The sequence below is a fragment of the Heptranchias perlo genome, chromosome 14, assembly GCF_035084215.1.
Source record: "Heptranchias perlo isolate sHepPer1 chromosome 14, sHepPer1.hap1, whole genome shotgun sequence".
Classification (NCBI taxonomy): Eukaryota; Metazoa; Chordata; class Chondrichthyes; order Hexanchiformes; family Hexanchidae; genus Heptranchias; species Heptranchias perlo.
In genome coordinates this window covers 12,028,020-12,045,043 of record NC_090338.1, presented here as the reverse complement: position 1 = coordinate 12,045,043, position 17,024 = coordinate 12,028,020, and the positions used below count along the sequence as shown (strand labels likewise).

General features: G+C 47.5%; 1 long non-coding RNA gene across 5 annotated transcripts in view; it reads left to right on the top strand.

Annotated features, from left to right (window-relative positions):
* The first annotated feature begins 2,701 nt into the window (after positions 1–2,701).
* Positions 2,702–17,024, top strand: part of LOC137332312 (uncharacterized) — a 41,856-nt gene continuing 27,533 nt past the window's right edge. The window contains exon 1 of one of the 5 annotated variants that reach the window (XR_010965626.1): positions 2,702–3,088. This is a non-coding gene — a long non-coding RNA (uncharacterized lncRNA). The remainder of the gene's footprint in view (positions 3,089–17,024) is intronic. The other 4 variants (XR_010965629.1, XR_010965628.1, XR_010965625.1 and 1 more) reach the window with 4 other exon arrangements.

Genomic DNA, 17,024 nt, shown 5'->3' with positions numbered 1-17,024 from the left:
ATAGAGCACTCCCTCAGTAATACAGCACTCCCTCAGTAATACAGCACTCCCTTGGCAATAGAGCACTCCCTCAGTAATACAGCACTCCCTCAGTAATACAGCACTCCCTTGGTAATAGAGCACTCCCTCAGAAATACAGCACTCCCTCAGTAATACAGCACTCCCTCAGTAATACAGCACTCCCTCAGAAATACAGCACTCCCTCAGAAATACAGCACTCCCTCAGTAATACAGCACTCCCTCAGTAATACAGCACTCCCTCAGTAATACAGCACTCCCTCAGAAATACAGCACTCCCTCAGTAATACAGCACTCCCTCAGAAATACAGCACTCCCTCAGTAATACAGCACTCCCTCAGAAATACAGCACTCCCTCAGTAATACAGCACTCCCTCAGTAATACAGCACTCCCTTGGCAATACAGCACTCCCTCAGTAATACAGCACTCCCTTGGCAATACAGCACTCCCTCAGTAATACAGCACTCCCTCAGTAATACAGCACTCCCTTGGCAATACAGCACTCCCTCAGTAATACAGCACTCCCTCAGTAATACAGCACTCCCTCAGTAATACAGCACTCCCTTGGCAATACAGCACTCCCTCAGTAATACAGCACTCCCTCAGTAATACAGCACTCCCTTGGCAATACAGCACTCCCTCAGTAATACAGCACTCCCTCAGTAATACAGCACTCCCTTGGCAATACAGCACTCCCTCAGTAATACAGCACCCCCTCAGTAATACAGCACTCCCTCAGTAATACAGCACCCCCTCAGTAATACAGCACTCCCTCAGAAATACATAACCGGGCGGAGTGTGAGTTAAAATCGAGCGGACCTACGTGCCTCTTCGTTTAACCCGGCTGTTTCTGCCAGCGGCTGAGGTGCCCATCTGACTCCGACGGGAGCCTCATTAACATATGCCAATCGGGGTCCCATGAAGCACGTGGGGTCCCCAATGGCATTTTAATGGTGGGCATCCTGCTCAGTATAATCTGTCAGGGAAACGACCCTGAGAGGTAAATGGTGTGTCAGCCTTGGCGCAGTGGGTAGCACTCTCACCTCCTGAGTTTAGAAGGTTGTGGGCTCAATCCCCACTCAAGAGACTTGAGCCCATAATCCAGTGCCAGTACTGAGGGAGTGCTGTACTGTATTTCAGATTAAACTGAGGCCTTTTCTGCCTCTCAGGCGCACATAAAAGATCCCATGGGACTATTTCAAAGAAGAGTAAGGGAGGTATCCTGGTCAATATTTATCCCTCAAAAAGCAGATGATCTGGTCGTTATCACATTGCTGTTTGTGGGACGTTGCTTTGCACAAGTTGGCTGCTGCGTTTCCTACATTACAACAGTGACTACGTTTCAAAAGTACCTCATTGGTAAAGTGCTTTGGGACGTCCTGAGGTTGTGAAAGGTGTTACATAAATGCAGGTTTTTTTCTTTTAAACTTATCCGTGTCGGGGCCAGGAGGTGCCGGAGTGCTTCTCCGGACCACACGAGGAAAGTCCGGGCCTCTGCTTACCTGAGGACCTCTGGGCCTCCTGACCGTCACTCGCTGGCAGCGGCCAGCTGCCTCTTTAGCCCCGTTCCAAGCAGGCGGGTGGCCGGCATGAGCCTGGCTGTTGATGTCAGCCGGGGCCTCCGACGGAGACTCCCGGGTGGGAGTTAAAATCCACCATCCCCCCGCCCCCCCCCCCCAGCTTAAGTATGGGCAGGCTATTCGATCATCGCTGCTGAGCCCGATCCTTTCTTCACCCACCTTCATGTTCACACTTTCCAGGTGGGGTCACTGCCTTGTGATCGGCAGCAGGAACCCTGGATGTTATTTCTCCCCTCTCTATTCCTGGGGGTACTTGTACACTCGACTTGTAGTGTACTAGATTTGTATTCTCTTGAGTGTAGAAGATTAAGCCGTGACCTAATGTAGGGCTCAGGAAGGATATACTGGCCTTGGAGTGGGTTCAGCGCAGATTCAACAGAACGATACTGGGGCTAAAAGGGTTAAATTATGAGGTCAGGCTGCATAGACCAGGCTTGTATTCCCTTGAGTATACGTGATTAAGGGGTGGTCTAAATGATGAAAGGATTCGATAGGGTAGATAGAGAGAAACTATTTCCTCTGGTGGGGGTGTCCTGAACAAGAGGGCATAACCTTAAAATTAGAGCTAAGCCGTTCAGGAGTAATGCCAGGAAGCACTTCTTCACACAAAAGGGTCGTGGAAATCTGGAACTCTCTCTCCCCCCAAAAAGGCTGTGGATGCTGGGGGTCAATTGAAAATTTCAAAACTCAGATCGATAGATTTTTGTTAGACAAGGGAATCAAGGGATATGGAGCCAAGGCAGGTAAATGGAGTTGAGATGGAGATCAGCCATGATCTAAATGGATGGCGGAACAGGCTTGAGGGGCTGAACGGCCTCCTCCTGATCCTGTGTTCCCGCCATCCCCAAAACTGCTCCAGCTGAGATTAGCTAACTCGACAAAAAAAAAACACCGCGATCGAGGCCAGGGCCTCCTCTCCAAACCTGAAGATGCCGCCTCCTCCGGATTGCCAATCATTATCAATTGTGAGATTAGAGAGGCATGGTTAGCAGGCTATTTGACTGTGGAGGGCATCACAGCCAAGCCCACCCAGTCCTCACACACCATCCACACACTCGCAATTTCTAGCAGGATTCACCAGATGGTTAAAGAGTCCTGGATGATTATCCCTCTCCATGGCTGCTAGTGGCCATTCGTATATCCACGGCTCTCGTCCCAGCTGAGAGGAGATCTAGAATCATGCCTTTAACGCACTGGACCTCTGGAGAGCTGGAGCTACGTAGATTCTAATGGATCACACACCACGGAAGACTGAATTATTTACTACTAACTACAGTAGATTAAAGTCCAAGTTCCTTACGAGAAAAGAACAGCTTCGGCTGATTTAAGCACTGGCTTCTCTGCCTTTTTACCTTAACCAGCACTTTGTCCCTTCCTCCAACATTCAAATGTTGAAAGGTGATTGGCATAATGGTCTTCATTATAGGACTGCAATGAACTGCTGCAATGTAAAAAAAGACATCAACAATCCTGATTTCTCCTAAGACAGGTGAGCACATTGTTGTGAACTAGCTATTCCCTTGTCGATTCCTCAGTGGCACGTGTCTATTTACAATGATTTTCTGCTACTCATTGTTGTTTTATTAATGAGTGTATCGCATAACTGTAGAGTTCGGGGGCAACAGTTAAGATTTAAGAAAGCGGGTATGACTATTTACACTCCTATTTACCTGGCCGATATTAATCCCTTATCAAGATCACTAAAACAGATTATCTGGTCATTATCACATTGCTGTTTGTGGAACCTTGCTGTGTTCCAAGTTGGCAGCCGTGTTTCTTACATTACAACAGTGGCTACACTTCAGAAGTACTTCATTGGTTGTAAAATGCTTTGGGACATCCTGAGGAAAAGCACTAGATAAATGCAAGCAGTTCAAAATTTTACCCACCACAGCCTAACATCTGTGGTGGGTAAAATTTTGGAGTCTATTATTAAGGAGACAGTAGCGGAACATTTGGATAAACATAATTTAATAGGACAAAGTCAGCATGGCTTTACGAAGGGGAAGTCATGTCTGACAAATTTGCTTGAGTTCTTTGAGGACATAACGTACAGGGTGGATAAAGGGGAACCAGTGGACGTAGTGTATTTAGACTTCCAGAAGGCATTCGACAAGGTGCCACATAAAAGATTATTGCTCAAGATAAAGAATCACTGGATTGGGGGTAATATTCTGGCATGGGTGGAGGATTGGTTATCTAACAGGAAGCAGAGAGTTGAGATAAATGGTTCATTCTCGGACTAGCAACCAGTAGCCAATGGTGTTCCGTAGGGGTCGGTGTGGGTCCCCAACTCTTGACAATCTATATTAACGATTTGGAGGAGGGGACCGAGTGTAACATATCAAAGTTTGCAAATGATACAAAGATGGGAGGGAAAGTGGAGAGTGAGGAGGACATAAAAAACCTACAGGGGGATATAGACAGGCTGGGTGAGTGGGCGGAGATTTGGCAGATGCAATACAATATTGGAAAATGTGAGGTTATGCACTTTGGCAGGAAAAATCAGAGAGCAAGTTATTATCTTAAAGGCGAGAAACTGGAAAGTAGTGCAGTACAAAGGGATCTGGGGGTCCTAGTGCAAGAAAATCAAAAAGTTAGTATGCAGGTGCAGCAGGTGATCAAGAAGGCCAATGGAATGTTGGCTTTTATTGCTAGGGGGATAGAATATAAAAACAGGGAGGTATTGCTGCAGTTCTTTGAGGTATTGGTGAGACCGCACCTGGAATACTGCATACAGTTTTGGTGTCCATACTTAAGAAAAGACATACTTGCTCTCGAGGCAATACAAAGAAGGTTCACTCAGTTAATCCTGGGGATGAGGGGGCGGACATATGAAGAGAGGTTGAGTAGATTGGGACTCTACGCATTGGAGTTCAGAAGAATGAGAGGCGATCTTATTGAAACATATAAGATTGTGAAGGGGCTTGCTCGGGTGGATGCGGTAAGGATGTTCCCAAGGATGGGTGAAACTAGAACGAGGGGGCATAATCTTAGAATAAAGGGCTGCTCTTTCAAAACTGAGATGAGGAGAAACTTCTTCACTCAGAGGGTAGTAGGTCTGTGGACTTTGCTGCCCCAGGAAGCTGTGGAAGCTAGATCATTAAATAAATTTAAAACAGAAATAGACAGTTTCCTAGAAGTAAAGGGAATTAGGGGTTACGGGGAGCGGGCAGGAAATTGGACCTGAATTTAGATTTGAGGTTAGGATCAGATCAGCCATGATCTTATTGAATGGCGGAGCAGGCTCGAGGGGCCGATTGGCCTCCTCCTGCTCCTATTTCTTATTGTAAACAATTTTACAACACCAAGTTATAGTCCAGCAATTTTATTTTAAATTCACAAGCTTTCGGAGATTTTCTCCTTCCTCAGGCAAATGTTTCAAGAGCTCCTTGAAGCCTACGCATTTATACATATTGAACAATACATGGTGTTTACAGACTGCCCCTGCAACTGCCCGTTGCCAAGGCAATCACCGTGTTCAGACAGAGAGGTGTCACCTGCAGAACCCCCGAATACACATTCAACAAAAAAACAAACAGGGAAAAAAAACAGAGAAAAAAAAAACACAGAGAGAGGCAGAAACATCCGGAAGGCAGAGAGAGCCAGCAAATGACCCATTATATTAAAAACAGATAACATTTGTTCGCTGGTGGGGTAACGTGTAGCGTGACATGAACCCAAGATCCCGGTTGAGGCCGTCCTCATGGGTGCGGAACTTGGCTATCAATTTCTGCTCGACGATTTTGCGTTGTCGTGTGTCTCGAAGGCCGCCTTGGAGTACGCTTACCCGAAGGTCGGTGGATGAATGTCCATGACTGCTGAAGTGTTCCCCGACTGGGAGGGAACCCTCCTGTTTGGCGATTGTTGCGCGGTGTCCGTTCATCCGTTGTCGCAGCGTCTGCATGGTCTCGCCAATGTACCATGCTCTGGGGCATCCTTTCCTGCAACGTATGAGGTAGACAACGTTGGCCGAGTCACAGGAGTATGAACCATGCACCTGGTGGGTGGTGTCATCTCGTGTGATGGTGGTATCTGTGTCGATGATCTGGCATGTCTTGCAGAGGTTACCGTGGCAGGGTTGTGTGGCGTCGTGGACGCTGTTCTCTTGAAAGCTAGGTAGTTTGCTGCAAACGATGGTCTGTTTGAGGTTGGGTGGCTGTTTAAAGGCGAGTAGTGGAGGTGTGGGGATGGCCATAGCGAGGTGTTTGTCCTCATTGATGACATGTTGAAGGCTGCGGAGAACATGGCGTAGTTTCTCCGCTCCGGGGAAGTACTGGACGACAAAGGGTACTCTGTTGGTTGCGTCCCGTGTTAGTCTCCTGAGGAGGTCTATGCGATTTTTTGCTGTGGCCCATCGGAACTGTCGATCGATGAGTCGAGCGTCATATCCCGTTCTTACTAGGGCGTCTTTCAGCGTCTGTAGGTGTCCATCGCGTTCCTCCTCGTCTGAGCAAACCCTGTGTATTCGCAGGGCCTGTCCATAGGGGATGGCCTCTTTGACGTGGTTAGGGTGGAAGCTGGAAAAGTGGAGCATCGTGAGGTTGTCCGTGGGCTTGCGGTAGAGTGAGGTGCTGAGGTGCCCGTCTTTGATGGAGATTCGTGTGTCCAAGAAAGAAACTGATTCTGAGGAGTAGTCCATGGTGAGCTTGATGGTGGGATGGAACTTGTTGATGTTATCGTGTAGTCTCTTTAGTGATTCCTTGCCGTGGGTCCATAGAAAGAAAATGTCGTCGATGTATCTGGTGTATAGTGTTGGTTGGAGGTCTTGTGCAGTGAAGAAGTCCTGCTCGAACTTGTGCATGAAAATGTTGGCGTATTGGGGTGCGAATTTGGTCCCCATGGCTGTTCCGTGTGTTTGGGTAAAGAACTGGTTATCGAAGGTGAAGACATTGTGATCCAGGATGAAGCGGATGAGTTGTAGGATGGCTTCCGGAGATTGGCTGTTGTTGGTGTTGAGTATTGATGCTGTCGCAGCGATGCCGTCATCGTGGGGGATACTGGTGTATAGTGCCGAGACGTCCATCGTGGTGAGAAGTGTTCCTGGTTCAACTGGTCCGTGGGTACTGAGTTTTTGTAGGAAGTCTGTAGTGTCACGACAGAAGCTGGGGGTTCCCTGTACGATGGGTTTCAGGATGCCCTCGATGTATCCAGAGAGGTTCTCACACAGGGTTCCGTTGCCTGATACGATGGGACGTCCGAGTGTGTTGGCTTTGTGTATCTTTGGGAGGCAGTAGAAGTCTCCCACGCGGGGATTACGTGGGATGAGAATGCGTAGGATGCTTTGAAGGTCTGGATCGAAGGTCTTGATCAGTTTGTTGAGCTGGTGGGTGTGTTCTTTGGTCGGATCTGCGGGTAACCGTCTGTAGTGTTCCTGGTTGTCCAGTTGTCGGTATGCTTCTTTGCAATAGTCTGTTCTGTTCTGTATGACTATGGCTCCTCCTTTGTCCGCTGGTTTGATGACGATGTTGCGGTTGGTCTTGAGAGCGTTGATGGCGTTGCGTTGTGCTCGGGTGACATTCTGGACTGTCTTCTGAGTGCGGCTGATGAATCTGGCATTGACGCATTTCCTGACAGCTTGAGCATACATGTCCAGCTGAGGGCAGCGACCCTCCGGAGGAGTCCAGTTTGACTCTTTCCTCTTCGGTTGCTGTACCGCGGATCCCTCTGTCTGCTGTTCCGGATCGTCGATTGTCTCATTGGGTTCGCTGCTGAAATCTTGGGGTTTGTGGTAGAATTCCCGGAGCCTCATTCTCCTGATGAATTCCTCTGTGTCCGCCGCGAGACTAGTGGGGTCCATTTTGGTAGTGGGGCAGAAATTGAGCCCTCGGCTGAGAACTTCGATTTCGTCTGGTTGAAGGGTGTGGTCGGATAAATTGACAATAGACTTCCCTGTGGTTGCAACCGTGGTACCAGGGGAAGCTTGGTCGTTGCTGGTGGTGATGCCGAGTTTCTCAAGCTTCCTGCTCTTGGTTTTCATGTAGGCAGCGTAGTTCCGTTGCCTCGTCTGTTTGGCGGTATAACGTAGCTGGTCTGCTGTGTCTTGAGTACAGGTTGAGAGTATGGACTCTATCTTGGTTTCGAGGTTGTGGCGTCTGCTGTAGAGTTGGTGTATGAGATGGTTGCGGAGTGTGCGAGAGGTACGGCGGCAGAGTCTCTCAGCGTAATCCGAGTTGTATGTGGACTTGAGTGGGTTCGTGATCTGGAGTCCTTTCGGGATCTTGTCTGCTTTCTTGCAGCTCTGTAAAAACTTGATGTCTGTGTCTAAATGCGCGATCTTCTTGGATATCCTTTCCACTGTGAGCCGGCAGTTTGTGGTGTCGATGGTAGTCATGATGTGGAGATGCCGGTGATGGACTGGGGTTGACAATTGTAAACAATTTTACAATTGTCAACCCCAGTTTCTTATGTTTTTATGTTCTTATGTTCAACCCCTATTTCTTATGTTTTTATGTTCTTATGTTCAAGAAGGCAGCTCAGCACCACCTTCTCAAGGGCAATTAGGGATAGGCAATAAATGCCGGCCTTGCCAGCGACGCCCACATCCCATGAACAAATAAAAAAAAGTTTGTTCTTTCTTTCTTATAACCCAGCAAAAGAGATATTATGTAAGGGTCAATGGAATCTGCCTTTCACTAACATTTTGTACATGCTGGTCCAATGATAATTGTGTTGTGAATAGCATACTTGATGTACTGCTGAGACATGTAATGGACTGTACGTGTCAAGTTTAGATAAATGTATTAACCCTTTAACTGTGCTATGCCATTACAACAACAATAACTTGCATTTACATAGCGCCTTAACCAACTTCTAAAACCCTTCTCCCCTGAATCCTCCACCCTCACCTCCGACAATAAATACGAGGAGCTCATAGACTACTTTGTCGCTAAGATTGAGATCATCTGCTTAGCTGCCTCTGCCGCTTTCCTCCCTTCCCCAAGTCCCTCAAGCCAAATTTCCCCTACGGTTCCACCTTCCCCAGCCCTGAACTCACAACTTTCTCTAGTTTCTCTCCTATCTCCGCTCATGCCCTCTCCGAGCTCATCTTGACCATGAGACCCACCTCCTGCTCCCTCGACCCTATTCCCATCAAACCACTGACCACCCAACTTCCCTTCCTGGCTCCCATGTCAGCTGATATTGTTAATGGTTCCCTCTCCTCAGGTACTGTCCCCCTCCCCTTCAAATTTTCCATCATCACCCCCCTCCTCAAAAAACCCACCCTTGACCCCTCCGTCCTTGCAAACTACCGCCCCATCGCCAACCTCCCTTTCCTTTCCAGTTCTTGAACGTGTTGTCGCCTCCCAAATCTGTGCCCGTCTTTCCCTCAACTCCATGTTTGAATCCCTCTAATCGGGTTTCTGCCCCTGCCACAGTACTGAAACAGCCTTATCAAAGTCACAAATGACATTCTATGTGACTGTGACCGAGGTAAACAGTCCCTCCTCATCCTTCTTGACCTGTCTGCAGCCTTTGACGCGGTTGACCACACCATCCTCCTCCAACGCCTCTCCTCCGTCGTCCAGCTCGTTGGGACCGCATTTACCTGGTTCCATTCTTATCTATCCAGTCGTAGCCAGAGAATCACCTGCAATGGCTTCTCTTCCCGCTCCCACACAGTTACCTCTGGAGTCCCCCATGGATCTATCCTTGGCCCACTCCCATTTCTCATCTACATGCTGCCCCTCAGCGATATCATCTGAAAACGCAACGTCAGCTTCCACATATCTTCCTAGTCCTACCTCACCATCACTTCTCTCTACTTATCCACTGTCTCTGTCACACTGCTTGTCCAGCATCCATTGCTGGATGAGCAAAAATTTCCTCCAACTAAATATTGAGAAGATCGAAGCCATTGTCTTTGGTCCCCGCCACAAACTCCGTTCCCTAGCCCCCAACTCTATCCCTCTCCCTGGCTATTATCTGAGACTAAACCAGACGTTCGCAACCCTGGCATCCTATTTGACCCTGAGATGAACTTCCGACCACTTATCCGCTCCATCATCAAGACTGCCTACAACATTGTCCGTCTCCACTCTTGCCTCAACTTATCTGCTGCTGAAACTCTCATCCATGCCTTTGTTACCTCTAGACTTGACTATTCCAATGCTCTTCTGGCCAGCCTCCCATCTTCCACCCTCCATAAACTTGAGCTCAACGAAAACTCTGCTGCCCGTATCCTAACTCGCACCAAGTCCCGTTCACCCATCACCCACTGTGCTCACTGACCTACATCGGCTCGCGGTCCGATTTTAAAATTCTCATCCTTGTTTTCAAATCCCTCCATGGCCTCGCCCCTCCCTATCTCTGTTCCCTCCTCCAGCCCTACAACCCTCTGAGATATCTGCGCTTCTCCAATTCTTGCCTCTTGCGCAGCCCCGATTTTAATCCCTCCACCATTGGCAGCCGTGCCTTCAGCTGCCTAGGCCCTAATCTCTGGAATTCCATCCCTAAACCTCTCCGCCTCTCTACCTCTCTCTCCTCCTTTAAGACCCTCCTTAAAACGTACCTCTTTGACCAAGCCTTTGTTCACCTGTCCTAATATCTCCTTATATGGATCGGTGTCAAATTTTGTTTGATAACGCTCCTGTGAAACACCTCGATTTACTACGTTAAAAGTGCTCTACGAATGCAAGTTGTTGTTGTTGTAGTAAAACATCCCAAGGCGCTTCACAGGAGCGTTATCAGACAAAACACTGATACTGAGCCAAAGAAGAAGACATCAGGACAGGAGACCAAAAGCTTCACCTGCAGACCCCTTCAAAATCAAACACATTTCCTATTTTATGCCAGCTGCAAACTTATATTCCATGTCCCTTATATCTGAGTCCATGTGTTTGTGAATGTGTGAGGAAATAAAGACAAATAAAAATATAAGAAAAATGCAAGGGTACAAAAAAGCCATTCAGCCCATTGAATTCATTCCTCTTGTACTCCTGTTCACTTAACTTGTCATCCAGCTGCATTTTGAGGTAGCTTGACATGTAAAACAAATAGAATGCACTGTAGCTGCAAATAAACGCCAATTGCCAATTGCCCTGAACAACTCAACCAGAGGACGCGGTCTGCGCTTGAAGGGGAGGTAAATTCAAAACTAATCTGCAGAAACAATATTTCAGTGAGCGAGTGGTCAGTCTATGGAACAGGCTCCCTGGAGAGATGGTGGAAGCAGTTAGTATTGATTCATTCAAATGCAAAATAGATAGATTTCCTTCAGAAAATAATACTTTGGGATACAGTTTGAGTAATTTGAGACATGAAATATGGTACACGTAGCACGCTTGGAAGGAACAGGTGACTTTGAACCTATGGTTCCCAAAGTTCTCCACCACTGGGGTTTTCCTCGTGTCATGTCTGGGTCTGTTGTAGACTAATTGATAGAGATTGATTGCTATGATTAGTCAGCAACTCCATTATCGTTGTATCATGCGACTACCAGGATGGAAAAGGCAAATCAGATGGACTTTGGTCTTTTCTCGTTTAGCAATTCCTATGCTGTTGGTCTCCTTTAAAGTTGGATTTCAGGAGCCCGATGCTCAATGTTTACACCTGGTTACTGAGGACTGTTGATAGACTTGTCGACCTGGTCTATAGAAACTGGATTCAACAGCATAAACATTAGGGGCCAGCTCATCGATGCTGTGTTCCAGAATCTGACTGAAAAGCGGACTAATCTATAACATAAGAACATAAGAAATAGAAGCAGGAGTAGGCCAATCGGCCCCTCGAGCCTGCTCCGCCATTCAATAAGATCATGGCTGATCTGATCCTAACCTCAAATCTAAAGAACACAAGAAGTAGGAGCAGGACCCGGCCACTCAGCCCCTGGGCCCGCTCCGCCACCCACAGGGCCTTGACCGATCCGAACTCAGCTTCATGTCCAATTTCCTGCCCGCTCCCTTAAGGGCCTTAAAATAACTAACCTGACATCTGCCTCGAAATTCAAGGCACCTTGGTGGTGCGATACATTGATAAGGATGTAACGATGTTTTATTAATTCTTCCCAAGGCTGTGTGTTTTCTCTTGTCTCTTTAAGTCCTCTTCTGCAATGACCCATCTTCTCTATCTCGCTTTCATCCAGGTGAACTGCACACGTTAAACAATGGTGCAAAAATCAATAACATTTTAACAAGATTGCAAATGCCGCCAACACAGATGACACTTTTTCGCATTGTTTAGCCTTGATGTTGTAAGTCGCACTTGCGAACAAAGGTCAAGTGGCTCAGCCCTGTTTGTGACCCTCTGCGACCCAGGGTGACACCATGTCACATGAATTGCTTCTGAGCAATAAATAAACCTGCCCTCTAACAGGGAGCTGACTCTGCCTTGAAGAAAATCCCTTTTTTCCTGGTGCCAAATGCTTTTTTTTTGTTTAAATTATGCTTCCTTCATGGCAGCTGTTAGGAAGAAAAACAAAGGAAATATTTGAAGAGCTCGGTGACTTAGCTTGTCAATTCAGGGGCAAGAAATGACTGGTCCAGTGGAAAGTGAGGGACGCCAAAGGATGTCTGCACTTTTAACATTTCGGACTGTTCTTCCAATCTCCAGATCGTCGTGCATAATTAAAGCTTTCCGCTGGATTTTGTGGGCAATCAGTGTAGCAGAATCTGATTATCATAAGTCTTTTAAATCACTATCTGCTTGTTATCATATAATTGCTTGATACCAAATACACCAGTCAGTCAAATCTAACATGCAAACTTATCTGAACTGCTGCTGTGCTGGTCTTGTGTGATGAATTGCCTATCATCAGACCATGAATGCAACAACGTTCAATGTTGAGTTAATCCTTCCTTATTTTACAGTCCTTCTGCATCCCTGTCTTTCATTGAATCTATCGGGTACGGTAGTATAGTGGTTATGTTACTTGACTAGTAATCCATAGGCCCGGACTAATAATCCAGAGTTATGAGTTCAAATACCTGCCATGGCAGCTGGGAAATTTAAATTCAATTAATTAAATAAAATCTGGAGTTAAAATACTAGTACCAGTAATGGTGGCCGTGAAACTACCGGATTGTCGTAAAAACCCATCTGGTTCACTAATGTCCTTTAGGGAAAGAAACCGGCCGTCCTTACCTGGTCTGACTCCAGACCCACAGCAATGTGGTTGATTCTGAAATGGCCTAGCAAGCCACTCAGTTGTAAAATCTCGCTAAAAAAAGTCATAAGAATAAAACCGGACGGACCACTAGGCACCGGACACGACAACATGCAAACCAATCCCAGTTGGCCCTGCAAAGTCCTCCTCACTAACATTGGGGAGACTTGTGCCAAAATTGGGAGAGCTGTCCCACAGACTAGTCAGGCAACAGCCTGACATAGCCATACTCACAGAATCATACCTTTCAGCTAACATCCCAGACTCTTCCATCACCATCCCTGGGTATAGTCCTGTCCGACAGACTGACCAGAGGTGGTGGTACAGTGATATACAGTCAGGAGGGAGTGACCCTGAGAGTCCTCAACATTGACTCTGGACCCCGTGAAATCCCATGGCATCAGGTCAAACATGGGCAAGGAAACCTCCTGCTGATTATCACCTACCGTCCTCCCTCAGCTGATGAATCAGTCCTCCTCCATGTTGAGAAGCACTGAGGGCAGCAAGGGTACAGAATTTACTCTGGGTGGGGGACTTCAATGTCCATCACCAAGAGTGACTTGGTAGCACCACTACTGACCGAGCTGGCCGAGTCCATGAAGGACATAGCTCGAGACTGGGCCTGCGGCAGGTGGTGAGCGAACCAACATGAGGGAAAAACTGACTTGACCTCGTCCTCACCAATCCACCTGTCGCAAATGCAACCGTCCATGACAGTATTGGTAGGAGTGACGCCCGGCACTGTCCTCGTGGAGACGAAATCCTGCCTTCGCACTGAGGACACCATCCAACGTGTTGTGTAGCACTACCACCGTGCTGAATGGGATAGATTCAGAACAGATCTCGCAGCTCAAAACTGGGCATCCATGAGGCACTGTGGGCCATTAGCAGCAGCAAAATTGTATTCCAGCACAATCTGTAACCTCATGGACCTGGCAGATTGAGGCATATTCCTCACTCTACCATTACCAACAAACCAGGGAATCAACCCTGGTTCAATGACGAGAGTAGAAGAACATGCCAGGAGCAGCACCAGGCATACCTAAAAATGAGGTGCCAACCTGGTGAAGGTACAACTCAGGACTATATGCATGCTAAACAGCGGGAGCAACATGCTATGGACAGAGCGAAGCAATTCCACAACCAACAGATCAGATCAAAGCTCTGCAGTCCTGCCACATCCAGTCATGAATGGTGGTGGACAATTAAACAACTAACGGGAGGAGGAGGCTCTGCAAACATCCCCATCCTCAATGATGGCGGAGTCCAGCACGTGAGTGCAAAAGACAAGGCCGAAGCGTTTGCAACCATCTTCAGCCAGAAGTGCTGAGTGGATGATCCATCTCGGCCTCCTCCCAATATCCCCACCATCACAGAAGCCAGTCTTCAGCCAATTCGATTCACTCCACCTGATATCAATAAACGGCTGAGTGCACTGGATAGAGCAAAGGCTATGGGCCCCAACAACATCCCAAGACTTGTGCTCCAGAACTAGCTGTGCCTCTAGCCAAGCTGTTCCAGTGCAGCTACAACACTGGCGTCTACCCGATAAAGTGGAAAATTACCCAGGTATGTCCTGTCCACAAAAAGCAGGACAAATCCAATCCAGCCAATTACCGCCCCATCAGTCGACTCTCAATCATCAGCAAAGTGATGGAAGGTGTCGTTGACAGTGCTATCAAGTGGCACTTACTCACCAATAACCTGCTCGCCGTTGCTCAGTTTGGGTTCCGCCAGGACCACTCGGCTCCAGACCTCATTACAGCCTTGGTCCAAACATGGACAAAAGAGCTGAATTCCAGAGGTGAGGTGAGAGTGACTGCCCTTGACATCAAGGCAGTATTTGACTGAGTGTGGCACCAAGGAGCCCTAGTAAAACTGAAGTCAATGGGAATCAGGGGGAAAACTCTCCAGTGGCTGCAGTCATACCCAACACAAAGGAAGATGGCAGTGGTTGTTGGAGGCCAATCATCTCAGCCCCAGGACATTGCTGCAGGAGTTCCTCAGGGCAGTGTCCTAGGCCCAACCATCTCCAGCTGCTTCATCAATGACCTTCCCTCCATCATAATGTCAGAAATGGGGATGTTCGCTGATGATTGCACAGTGTTCAGTTCCATTCGCAACCCCTTAAATAATGAAGCAGTCCGAGCCCGCATGCAGTAAGACCTGGACCATCTCCAGTAATGACCATCTCCAACAAGAGAGAGTCTAACCACCGCCCCTTGACATTCAACGGCATTACCATTGCCGAATCCCCCATCATCAACAAACTGGGGGTCACCATTGACAAGAAACTTAACTGGACCAGCCAGATAAATACTGTGGCTACAACAGCAGGTCAGAGGCTGGGTATTCTGCAGCGAGTGACTCACCTCCTGACTGCCAAAGCCTTTCCACCATCTACAAGGCACAAGTCAGGAGTGTGATGGAATGCTCTCCACTTGCCTGGATGAGTGCAGCTCCAACAACACTCAAGAAGCTCGACACCATCCAAGGCAAAGCAGCCCACTTGATTGGTACCCCATCCACCACCCTAAACATTCACTCCCTTCACCACCGGCGCACTGTGGCTGCAGTGTGTACCATCCACAGGATGCACTGCAGCAACTCGCCAAGGCTTCTTCGATAGCACCTCCCAAACCTGCGACCTCTACCACCTGGAAAGACAAGAGCAGCAGGCACATGGGAACACCACCACCTGCACGTCCCCCTCCAAGTCACACACCATCCTGACTTGGAAATATATCGCCGTTTCTTCATCGTCGCTGGGTCAAAATCCTGGAACTCCCTTCCTAACAGCACTGTGGGAGAACCTTCACCACACGGACTGCAGCGGTTCAAGAAGGCAGCTCACCACCTTCTCAAGGGCAATTAGGGATGGGCAATAAATGACGGCCTCGCCAGCGACGCCCACATCCCATGAACGAATCAAAAAAAAATTTACTACATTGCATTTTTCCGCCTACCTCCACCTCCGTAACATCGGCCCCTACATCAATGCATCTGCTGCTGAAACCCTCATCCATTCCTTTGTTACCTCTAGACAAGATTTTGGCTCCCCGTCCGAGTTTAAAATTCTTATCCTTGTTTTCAAATCCCCCCGTGTCCTCGCCCCTCCCTAACTCTGTAACCTCCTCCAGCCCTACAACCCTCTGAGATCTCTGCGCTCCTCCAATTCTGGCCTCTTGCACACCCCTGATTTTCATTGCTCCACCATTGTTGGTCTTGCCTTCAGCTGCCTAGACCCTAAGTTCTTAAACTCCCTCCCTAAACCTCTCCGCCTTTTTACCTCCGTCTCTCCTCTTTTAAGATGCTCCTTAAAACCTACCTCTTTGACTTGTCACCTGTCCTAATATCTCCTTATATAGCTCGGTGTCAAATTTTGTATGATAACACTCCTGTTAAGCGACTTGGAACATTTTGCTACATTAATGGCGCTATATAAATGCAAGTTATTTTTGTTCTGTGCTCACCCTTTTTCTTGTGTTTCTGATAAACGCCAATAAAAGCCGATAAAATTGCTCCCTCTGAAATTAACATACGGATGCTTAATGTGTTTGTATGTAATTCCCTTGTACACTATTTTAACTCAGTGTGAACATGTGAAAGACCAAAATGGTCAGTTAATTGAGGATGAACAGGTGAGGAGGAAGAGGTGGAAAAAATGTTCCGAAGGTCGGTACAACGTTTGGAGCATGGTGGATGAACCAGGTATGGAGAAATCGGCCTGTACAAATGGAGAGGGGGGTTGATGCTGGATTTCTTGGAAGACGTTGTAAAGATTTCTATTGATGGTTTGAGAAAGAACTGGAGTCTGGATTTCGATAACATAACTGCAGAGTTTTTGCAGGCAGGTGAGGAACCTTCACAACCTCAGGACGTCCCAAAGGACTTTACAGCCAATGAAGTAGTTCTGAAGTGTAGTCACTGTTGTAATGTAGGAAACGTGGCAACCAATTTGTGCTCAGCAAGATCCCACAAACAGCAATGAGATAATCGCCAGATAATATGTTTTAGTGAACGTCAGTTGAGGTGAACTCCCCTGCCCTTCTTTGAAATGGTGCCATGGGATCCACCTGAGAGGGCAGTTTAACAGAGAAAGACAGATAGGAGGATGAAAAGATAGGTAGAAGTGACACTGCATGAGGAACAAGCTGGTTTTAGACTACGACAAAGTACATTGGATTAACTGTTTGTGATAAGACAGATTTCAGAGAAATTTATAGTACACGACAGCCATTGTTAAAACAACTTTGTAGATTTTAAGCAGGCCTTTGACAGTGGATGATGAAAAGGGATATGGCATGTCTTGTGAGGATGC